Source organism: Rosa rugosa, chromosome 2, assembly GCF_958449725.1.
Source record: "Rosa rugosa chromosome 2, drRosRugo1.1, whole genome shotgun sequence".
NCBI lineage: Eukaryota > Viridiplantae > Streptophyta > Magnoliopsida > Rosales > Rosaceae > Rosa > Rosa rugosa.
The window spans coordinates 44,546,365-44,556,104 of record NC_084821.1 but is presented as its reverse complement, the minus strand read 5'-3'; positions in this window follow the sequence as shown (position 1 = coordinate 44,556,104).

The window sequence follows — 9,740 nt, the reverse complement described above, 5'->3', positions numbered from 1 at the left end:
TATTAGGTTTACTACTTGCCTTTGGAGTAGTACTTGTCTTATTAGGCGCAATTGTAATTTGTATATAATTCCTTCTTGTAAGGTGAATGGAGATATCTGAGTTATTCAGTCAAAATTATCTCTTGTTTTTCATTATATTTGACTTGGTATCAGAGCAGAGATCTGATCCTGGACTCTGACTCATTGTTCTTTGATCGTTGACCCTTGTTCTTTGTGCTTGAATTTGTTCCTTGTCCTTTGATCCTTTCATCACCGTTGCCTTCTTATATTTCCAAATACTTTGTTGTTTTTCCTTCCGCTGTGTATTCAGCATGGTGAAAGATCCTCCTCCCGGGTTCTCCTCAAGTCTGACTTGTAACTACTGCAAGAATCCAGGCCACATCAAAGCAAATTGTTACAGGTTGGTTGGTTTTCCAGCAGGCTACTTTGATAGGCCCCAACCTCAGGACAACAAACCCAAGGGAAAGGCTGCTGTTCATCTTGTTCAAGACCAAGATTGCTATGCTGTGACAGAACCAGATCACACCAACTTTGCTGGTAAGGATACCGCATCCGTAAGTCGCGGTGGTAATGGTAAGATTGGAGTTGCTTTAAAGATTTCTAGCTTTACTGGTGGCAATACTTGGATAATTGATTCTGGAGCATCTAACCATATGAGCTATGATCGTAGTTTCTTTCTTTTTCTCAATCCACCCTCTATTTCCTCTGTTGTCAATGTCAATGGTGATTCTTTTCCTGTTTTAGGAATAGGGTCTGTTCGTCTCACCCCTTCTTTGATACTACATGATGTTCTTTATGTCCTTGATCTCTCTCATCATCTTATATCTGTGCCTCAGCTTAATACTCAATCTCGGTGTTCTGTAACATTTTTTCCGTTGTACGTGATTTTTCAGGACCTCCTCACCAGGGAAATAATCGGCAGGGGTTATTTGAGGGGTCGACTATTTCACCTGGATTGCATGTTCGCCGGAATGAAGCCGGAGAAGGCAGTCCAAGCAGCTTTGATTTCGACTGGGGTTACTAATCAAGTTGAAGAATTATGGCTATGGCATCGGAGATTGGGACATCCTTCCTTTAGTGTCTTGAAGAAATCTATGCTATCCTTGTTTCTGGGCATTGATGAGTCTAAGTTGCATTGTGAGTCATGTGTCTTAGCTAAAAGTCATCATACTAGTTATCCTTGAGTACTACTAGGAGTTCTTTTCCTTTTGAGCTTATTCATTCTGATGTATGGGGACCTTCCCGTGAGTCAACCTTGTTTGGCAAACATTGGTTTGTTTTGTTTATTGATGATTATACCCGTCTTACTTGGGTCTCTTTATGAAACACAAATATGAAGTCTTCTCTGCTTTCCAAGAATTTTTTGTTCTTGTTCAAAATCAATTTGGAGCCAATATTAAAGTCTTTCGTTCTGATAATTGGGGGGGGGGGGAGTTTGTCAATTCTCAGTTTCACCAATTCTTTCATTCTCATGGGATTATTCATCAAACTACTTGCCCTCAAACCCCTGAACAAAATGGGGTGTCAGTGCTCATATGCCTAAGTATCTTTGGGAAGATGCAATTCTCACTGCTTGTCAACTCATCAATAGGCTACTTCAAATCATGTGTCTGTCCCTTCGTTTTCTAATCTCCCTGCTCGTGTCTTTGGGTGTGTTATGTTCGTCCATGTTCCTAAGAATCAACGGTCCAAACTCGATGGCAGGGCATTAAAGTGTGTTTTTGTGGGCTATGGTGTTCATCAGAAGGGCTACAAGTGTTTTCATCCTCCTACACATAATGTTTTTGTTACCATGGATGTCACCTTTTATGAGGATGCATGTTATTTTTCTCCCATCAATCCTTCACTTCAGGGGGAGAAACACACTTTTTTGGAAGAGAAGTCTTGTGGGATTAAAATTCAGCCCATTGAAGCCAACGACACTCCTGCAAAAACAGAAAAGGCAATTGCCGATCAGAGCATTATGAGTTCTGAAACAGAAAAGGCAATTGCTGAATCGTCTACCCTTCGCCATGCAACTACCGAACAGAGCATTGTGAGTTCCGAAACAGAAAAGACAATTGCTGAATCATCTACCCTCCAAGAAGGCCAAGCTCCTCCACCCCTCTTAGATACAGATAACCCTTGTCAACCAATCCCTGAGGAGCGTCCCAATCTTGAGGTTAGTGGTGTTTCTTCTAACTCTGATATTGGTGATAGTGTGTATGTTTTGCCTCCTAGGTCCACCCGTGGTAAACCACCTCGTCAATATGAACCAAGTTTAGATTTTAAGTCTAAGTATGCTATAGCTAACTTTATATCCACCCACTGGTTATCCAAATCCCATGCTTCTTTTGTGAATCAAATATCCTTTGTATGTGTTCACAGTAAAGTGTAGGATGCTCTCAAGGATCCCAAATGGTGTCAAGCGATGAATGAAGAGATGGAGGCATTGGAGAAGAATAATACTTGGGAGTTGGTGCCACCTGCACAAGGAAAGAGAGTTGTTGGATGTAGATGGGTGTACACTATCAAACACAATGCAGATGGTTTAGTGAATAGGTATAAAGCAAGACTTGTTGCAAAGAGATATACTCAAACATATGGCATGGATTATGAGGAGACCTTTGCTCCAGTAGCAAAGATTAATACTGTTCGAGAGACACTGTTCGAGTGTTGATGTCTCTAGCAGCTAATCTAGATTGGCCCTTGCAACAGTTTGATGTGAAGAATGCCTTTTTACATGGAGAGCTATCTGAAGAAGTCTATATGGATCTACCACCAGGATATGAGGCAAGCACAGGAGGTAGATTTGTGTGTAAGTTAAATAAGTCCTTGTATGGACTCAAACAATCACCACGAGCTTGGTTTGGAAGATTCTCTCAAGCTATGCGTCGTTTTGGGTACAAGCAGAGCAACTCTGACCATACATTGTTTCTGAAACGCTGTGAAGGTAAATTAACAGCCTTGATTATTTATGTTGATGATATGATAATTACTGGTGATAATTCAGAGGAGGTTGAAAGATTAAAAGATCTGCTTGCATCAGAGTTTGAGATGAAAGATCTTGGTTCTCTTAAATATTTTTGGGGGATTGAGGTCGCTAGGGGGAGTTCAGGAATTTTCTTATGCCAGAGAAAATATGTGCTTGATTTGTTGACAAAGACAGGAATGCTAGGGTGTAGACCTGCTGATACTCCTATTGAGCAGAATCATAAACTGGCTGAGTACCCTAATCAAACTCTTACAGAGAAGGCTCGCTATCAGAGGTTAGTTGGCATATTAATCTATCTCTCACATACTCGGCCAGACATTGCATATGTGATAGAAGCATTTTATGCGACGTTTTATGTGTTTTTCTACTCACATTTTGCTATGTTATTTCCTTTAACTTAATCATATTAACTTAGTTTAATGTCTTTAGGTACATTTGAGCTACAAACGAAGAAAATGAGTTGTAGGAAGCAAACAAATGGAAAGAAATGAAGATTCTTGAAGGTTCTTGAAGTTTCTACTTCAAACAAGGCGTGGAAGACACGTGGAAGACATGTGGAAGCATCTAGAAGTCTCAAGAAGATCATTACCGAATTGGACACAAATTGTTCTTTAAAAATCAAATCTATTACAGATTCGGAAAACTGCCAGTGCAGATCAGTCAACTTCAATGGAGTGTCAAAAATCGTTCAGAGCTCAGAAAATTATGGTTGGAAAGCTACGGATGTCTAGTTTCCAGAACTTTTTACAGCTCGTCGATATCTATTTTCTAGAAGAAGTTATGATCATTTTAGTGCACTGAGGTCAAGTCTTCCGAAAATCTGTTTTGTGTCAAAGGATAGAAACTCAATTTTGTTTCTTCATCATCTATCTTAGTTTGTTTTCAAACTTGAGTACCATTTGGACAGAACATTTAGACTGTTATAGTATAAATATATTATAGTACAAATATCTATATCTTGTAATAGGTACTTGAGTGTATAGATAAGTACTTGAGTATGTAAATATAGGTATGAAGACTTGTGTGGAATAAAGTATCACTATGTCAATAACCTCATCAGACAACAGGGCTTAGATGATAGAATAGTTGCTTTCTGTTGTCTGAATAACTTTAACGACAGAATGAAAAAATTCTGTTGTCTGAATATAGTGATATACCATGGTAAATTGATTTTGAGAAAAATGTTTTGTTTCAGACAACAGTTTTCTGTTGTGTGTGTAATGGAGACTTGCTTAGTTTTGAAATTTTGCTTCTCTTCTTTTTTTTTGGAAAGGACTGTTTGGTTTTTTGGTACCACATAAATGAAATTAGATCAAACAACTTAATCAAATCTGGCCCGATGGATTTCTCAAACACTGAAAACACCCCTCTTTCAAACTTCTCTCTTCTTCACAGCACATCTCTCAAACCAAAACCACTGAACTGAAAAATCCAGCGCCAAATCCAACATTAATCTCTTCTATTCGTTCACTTGCTGGTAAGCCATTCGATTAAGTGTTTATAGATTTAGGGTTTTTGTTGGATTGGGAATTTAGTAGGCCTGGGCACGGTCCCAGCCCGGCATGGGTTTTACAGGAACCGGGACTGAGCCCGAAATTTTCGGGTCGGGCTCAAAACATGTTTTCCATTTTCAGGGACCGGGAAAGCCCGGACCGTTAATAAACCGGCCGGTCCTTCGGGCTTTCCGGGCTTTTCGGTAGCCAGAGAGAGGAAGCAAGGACTAGAAGCTCCAAATCAAAGAAGAGGCCGATTAAGGTGGTTCATATATCAAACATTCAAACCCGATGAGCGCCTCCGAATTTAGAACCTTGGTTTAGCAACTCACCGGCCAAGATGCCGACTTCAGCACACCTCACCAACTTTCGGCTGCTTTTGAAATCATCCACCTAGAACTATACAAAAACTTCAATCTTTCACTAATCCAATCCAGAAGCCAGTGAATCTATGAGAAATAGTTTCAATTAATCATATGATTATGAGGCCATGAGTTGCAGAAGAGGGAAAGGAAGAAGCAGAAGAAAGAGAAGTCGCCTGGCTTGAAGTCGCCTCACCGCCATCAGTCGCGGCTCCTCCACCAGTAGCCGATCCGCCATTAGTCGCCGCACCGCCCTCAGTCACCCCACTGCCCTCAGTGGATGGATTCAGCGGCACGATCTCATTCCCAGAAGTGGTCATTTCGAACAAGCAATGGATTTAACAGGCTGATGAAAGTTATACACGAATTGATTGAAGCTTGATTGGGCGTAATAGGCTGGGATTGGAAATCTGAAATTTGGGGTTTTAGGGTTCGAAGAACAGAGAGGCAGAGAGCTGAGGTCGTGCTAAACGAGTGGCGGATAAGGGTTTTCCAAAAAGAGTCGTCTAGGTAAGTAGGATCAGATAAAAAAAAAAGTCTAGGTAAGTAGGGTTCGGTGATCACCTGTGGTCAATTTCACACTATACTTAAATAACTAGCCTATCACAGAGGGACATATGACACTATGGGTTATGCGGGTTGTTATTCGGGCTTTTACGCTGCTGAGATATCAGGCCCGGGACCGGCCCGTTTTATTCATAAACGGTCCGGGCCTCAAATTTTCATGTTTTTTTTTTTCAAAGCCCGGCCCGAACCCGGCAGTTCGGGCCAATCCGGGCCGGGTTTTCGGGTTTCCGGTTCAAAACGCCCAGCACTAGAATTTAGGTTTTTTTCGATTAACTGTTCAGCTCACTTTGCCTAGGCGAAGACGGAGGCTAGGTGGAAGACGGAGGTACAGTCCAACGGCTTCGTCTTCATTCTCTCAAGTCTGATTGTCTCAACTAACTTCTGAAAACCCAAACCTCCTCAAAACCTTCAACCCAGTCTCTGCGACGGTCGACGGCAGCGGCACGACGACCTCGTCTCGTTCTCGCGACATCACTCTGTCAGTCTCGGTTTGTCCCTCTCTCAGATTCGATCTGATTTACCTTTTTGTTAAAAGATTGCTTGATAATTCAGTTTGATTTACTTTTCTCTAATAAAGATGGCTTGATTTGATCTGTAAGCTTGAAATTTTATGTACTTGTTGCAGCTTTTGGTGGCGGAGCAGAAGAAAGAAAAGAAAAAAATAAGAAGGGGTCGGGAAAGAGAGGAGAAAGAAGAGAATAGGGATGTTAAGAAAGATAGAGAAGAAAAGAAGAAGAAATAGGAAGAGGGAAGAAGAAGATGTTTATCTTCCGGAGGGTTGCTTTCTAAGGGAGAGGAGATCATAAACGAGAGAGAAGGAGAGAGACGAGTTTGTTTGAAGTTAAAAGGCAAGAACATGGTTTTGGGTTCAGTTTCTTTTTGTTGAGTGGCTTCTATTTTCCGGATTGTGTTTGTTTCTTGAGATTATGTTCTTGTTGGTTATTCTTTGATTAATAGCATGTTATTGATTTGGGTTAGTTCAATTGTGCTAGTTTTCCATCTTATTCCTGAATTTCATAGAAGTTTGAGAACTGAGCAAAAATACTTGAGCTTTGTTTCAATTCTATTTTTATTCCGTTTAGGATTTGAGGTGAGTGACTTCCTTAATTACTTGATTTCATTGGGGAATTTTGGGTTTAATGCAATTTTGGATTTTCCGTTTGGTTTTCTTTCAATTTTTGCAGGTAATATATGAGAAATTTATGAATGCTATACGTGAAAGTTGGTGTCTACTAATATTGGTTCCAGGTAGTAATTCAGTTTCATCTGTTCCTTTTGTCTTCAAGTAATCAATTTGTATGAAATTTGATTGGGAAGCAATTGCTTCAATCTCATAGTTTTTGTTTTTGTTTTTGTTTTTGTTTTTGTTTTTCATCACTATCAAGCAGAGTAGGTATTATTTGAGATTAGGATTAAAACTCTACTGCACCCAAGAAGCAAAGGAGCAGGCAGTGGTAAATCCTTTTCATTATTTCTAGGGATACTAGTGAATTGCAATGGTACTATTAGTTGTATCAGTAATCTACTTGTTTTTTATGCTAACCTGTTTTGTTTTTTATTTGGTGCATAAGGGCAGCTTTGAGGTTTTCTTTCTTTGATCTCTTTAAGGTCAGAAAAGCCTCAATTTATTCCTTTTGTATTTGTTTGCTAACATTTTCTTTGAGAGTTTAATATACTCGCCGGAGTTCGATCGTGAGTATTAGTACTATTTCAATGTCTGTGTCTTCTTAATTAAAGTTTTTGTGATTGAATTGGGTTGGTGCAGGTTCCCCTTCTTGGTGGAGCATTCTGCGCATGTACTTGACATTTCTTTTATAACACCGAGTCTCTTGAGGTAAGATCATGTTTATAGTTTATAGTCTCTTGGTGGAGCATTCTGCGCATGTACTTGGCATTTCTTTTATAACACCGAGTCTCTTGAGGTAAGATCATCTTTTTGTGTTGATAGTTTATTTTTATTGCTGAGATAATGCTAGGTACCAGAAGTTTAACTCCTTTGTCTTTTTGATTAAAACTTGGGGCCCAGTGAATGGATTAAAATAAATCTCTCTTGCAATGTAGGTGTAATTTTTGTTTAACTTGAGTTTAATTGCAGACGAGTCTTTAGAGGGAATTGTGTGATTTAGTGTGATGTGGTTTGAGGTTCTAAAAGAAAAATGTTGCTGCTTGTAGCTTTTAGAGAGTTTGGCTTGACTAAATATGACATGGTTTGGTTTGTTTCTTGTTTTATAAATTGTTCTCTTGATTTTGCTATTGCTCAGATACTGCATCACTGTTTCCTACAAGGCATGCCTAGGGAGATCAGAGCTAGCTTTCTGCAATTGCAAGGTATTGTGGAACATAATATATTTATTTCCAGGGTGCTGCTCTTCATTAACAATTTTGTGCATGCAGGCAAGGTTCAGGCAGTGCTTCAGAGGAGACTTGAAAGTGCCAATCATATATCAGCTTTATTTAGCAAAGGTATTGGATTATGTGGCTGGTTGAGAGCTTAAGAAAGATGAAGTGTGGCTGGTCGAGAGAGCAGTTTAGAGCACTAGATGATCTGGTATTTTCATATTATGTGGATTTAACTTGTAGAAATTGATGTAATGGGATCTGGATACTTGTACATTTTCAAATGAAATTAATTATAATGTTAATTTGATTGAAGTGCTTCTCTTTCATAAATTACAACTAAATTTTGCCGACCAGATTTCTTAATATGGTGTTGTGCAACAGCTCTTGCTAAGTCATACAAACCAAATAAAGCTGACATCCAAACCAATATCAAACAACAGAATTCAAGCAAATGTCTGTTGTTAACAGTCTCATACATCGACATATAATTGTGGTTTCTAATTGAATCACACAACAGAAAAACACAAGAAAGTACAAGCTTCTATATATTCGGACGACATATTTCTGTCATTTTAATAAAAAAGAAACAACAGAACATGAAAAATATATGTTGTCTACAATTGATTCACACAACAGAAAAAATCCAAGATAGTTCAAATCTCTATATATTCACACAACAGATTTCTGTCGTCTTAATGAAATACAAACGATAGAGATTTATGAAAATATGTTATGTAGAATCCTTTATAACAACATATAACTGTTGTTTCATTACATCTTCAACTACAGAAAGTCATAATTTGACATATCTCGACATAATCAAACAACAGATTATTGGCCGGCCTCTGTTGTTTGAGTGAAATATAGATCACGGGTAATATCTGTCGTCTGAAGGCCTAAGAGATATCAGGCTACTAGACAACAAAAATATTCTGAATCAGACAACAGCCCTCGGCTGTTGTCTGATGAGGTTATTGACATAGTGTATATGGGGAAGCAACAAGCATGGCAGCTCTCATAATTGCAGCAACCATGTGGAGTTGCAGCTATGATCATTGAAGCCATTATAATGGACTTCTTACCATTGCATTCACACTACAATGTATTTCTATAAATACCCTATTTTGTGAGAAAAATATACATCTCTTCCATCATCCATCTCATCTTCTTTGTCTCTCCATCTCCTCTCCATTTTCTTTCCATTCTCTAGTCTTCTAGTTCTGCATTTTCAAGTAAAGAGGAGAAGAAGAAGAAGCCATGCAATACATCAATTTCCTAGCCGCCATCCACCCTTGTGTCGTCCCTAGAAGATTGCTTGCTTTCAAGGATCTTCAAGTTCTTCGTCTCAAGGCTTTATAATTCATCTTTCAAGGTGTATTATATCCTTTCTCTTGTTTTCTTTGTTTGATTTTGTAAGACTATGAATTCTAGTTAACAAATAATGTTAAGGGCAAAGTTTAAAGCCCGTTTATATGTTTTGAAATAAAGTTGTGATTTCTATATGTTGATTTATATGTTGCTTATGTGAGATTGATCAATTGATGTTGTTTTATGGAAAACTTTTATATGTTTTTTGTTCTTTGGTGCGCAACTTAGAATGATTGCATATAATTGGAGCTAGTAATTAGGTTCATGCTTTGTGACCCTAATTCGAATAAGTAGTAAAGGCTTTGGACAAAAGTCGAAATCAATTGGTTTGTGTTATTGAATAGACATGCTTTGTGTACTAGGATTAATACAATTATTGACTAAACTTTCACTTGCTCTTAATGATTTGAAACTTGAGTTTGCATGGTTGCTTTGATTGTGTGAAACCTGTTTTCAAAATATATTGGTTAGGTGCTTTGCTTGATCAATTGTGTAAAGGGAAGTAAAATAAGGGACATTGGTTGCTTTGATCTTTGTTTCTTGGTTGATATATTCTCGTCTCATAGATAACCAACTATTAGAATTGTAACCGGATTTCTTGCATATGGATGTAGTTTTGATCTTTGTTCCTTATGT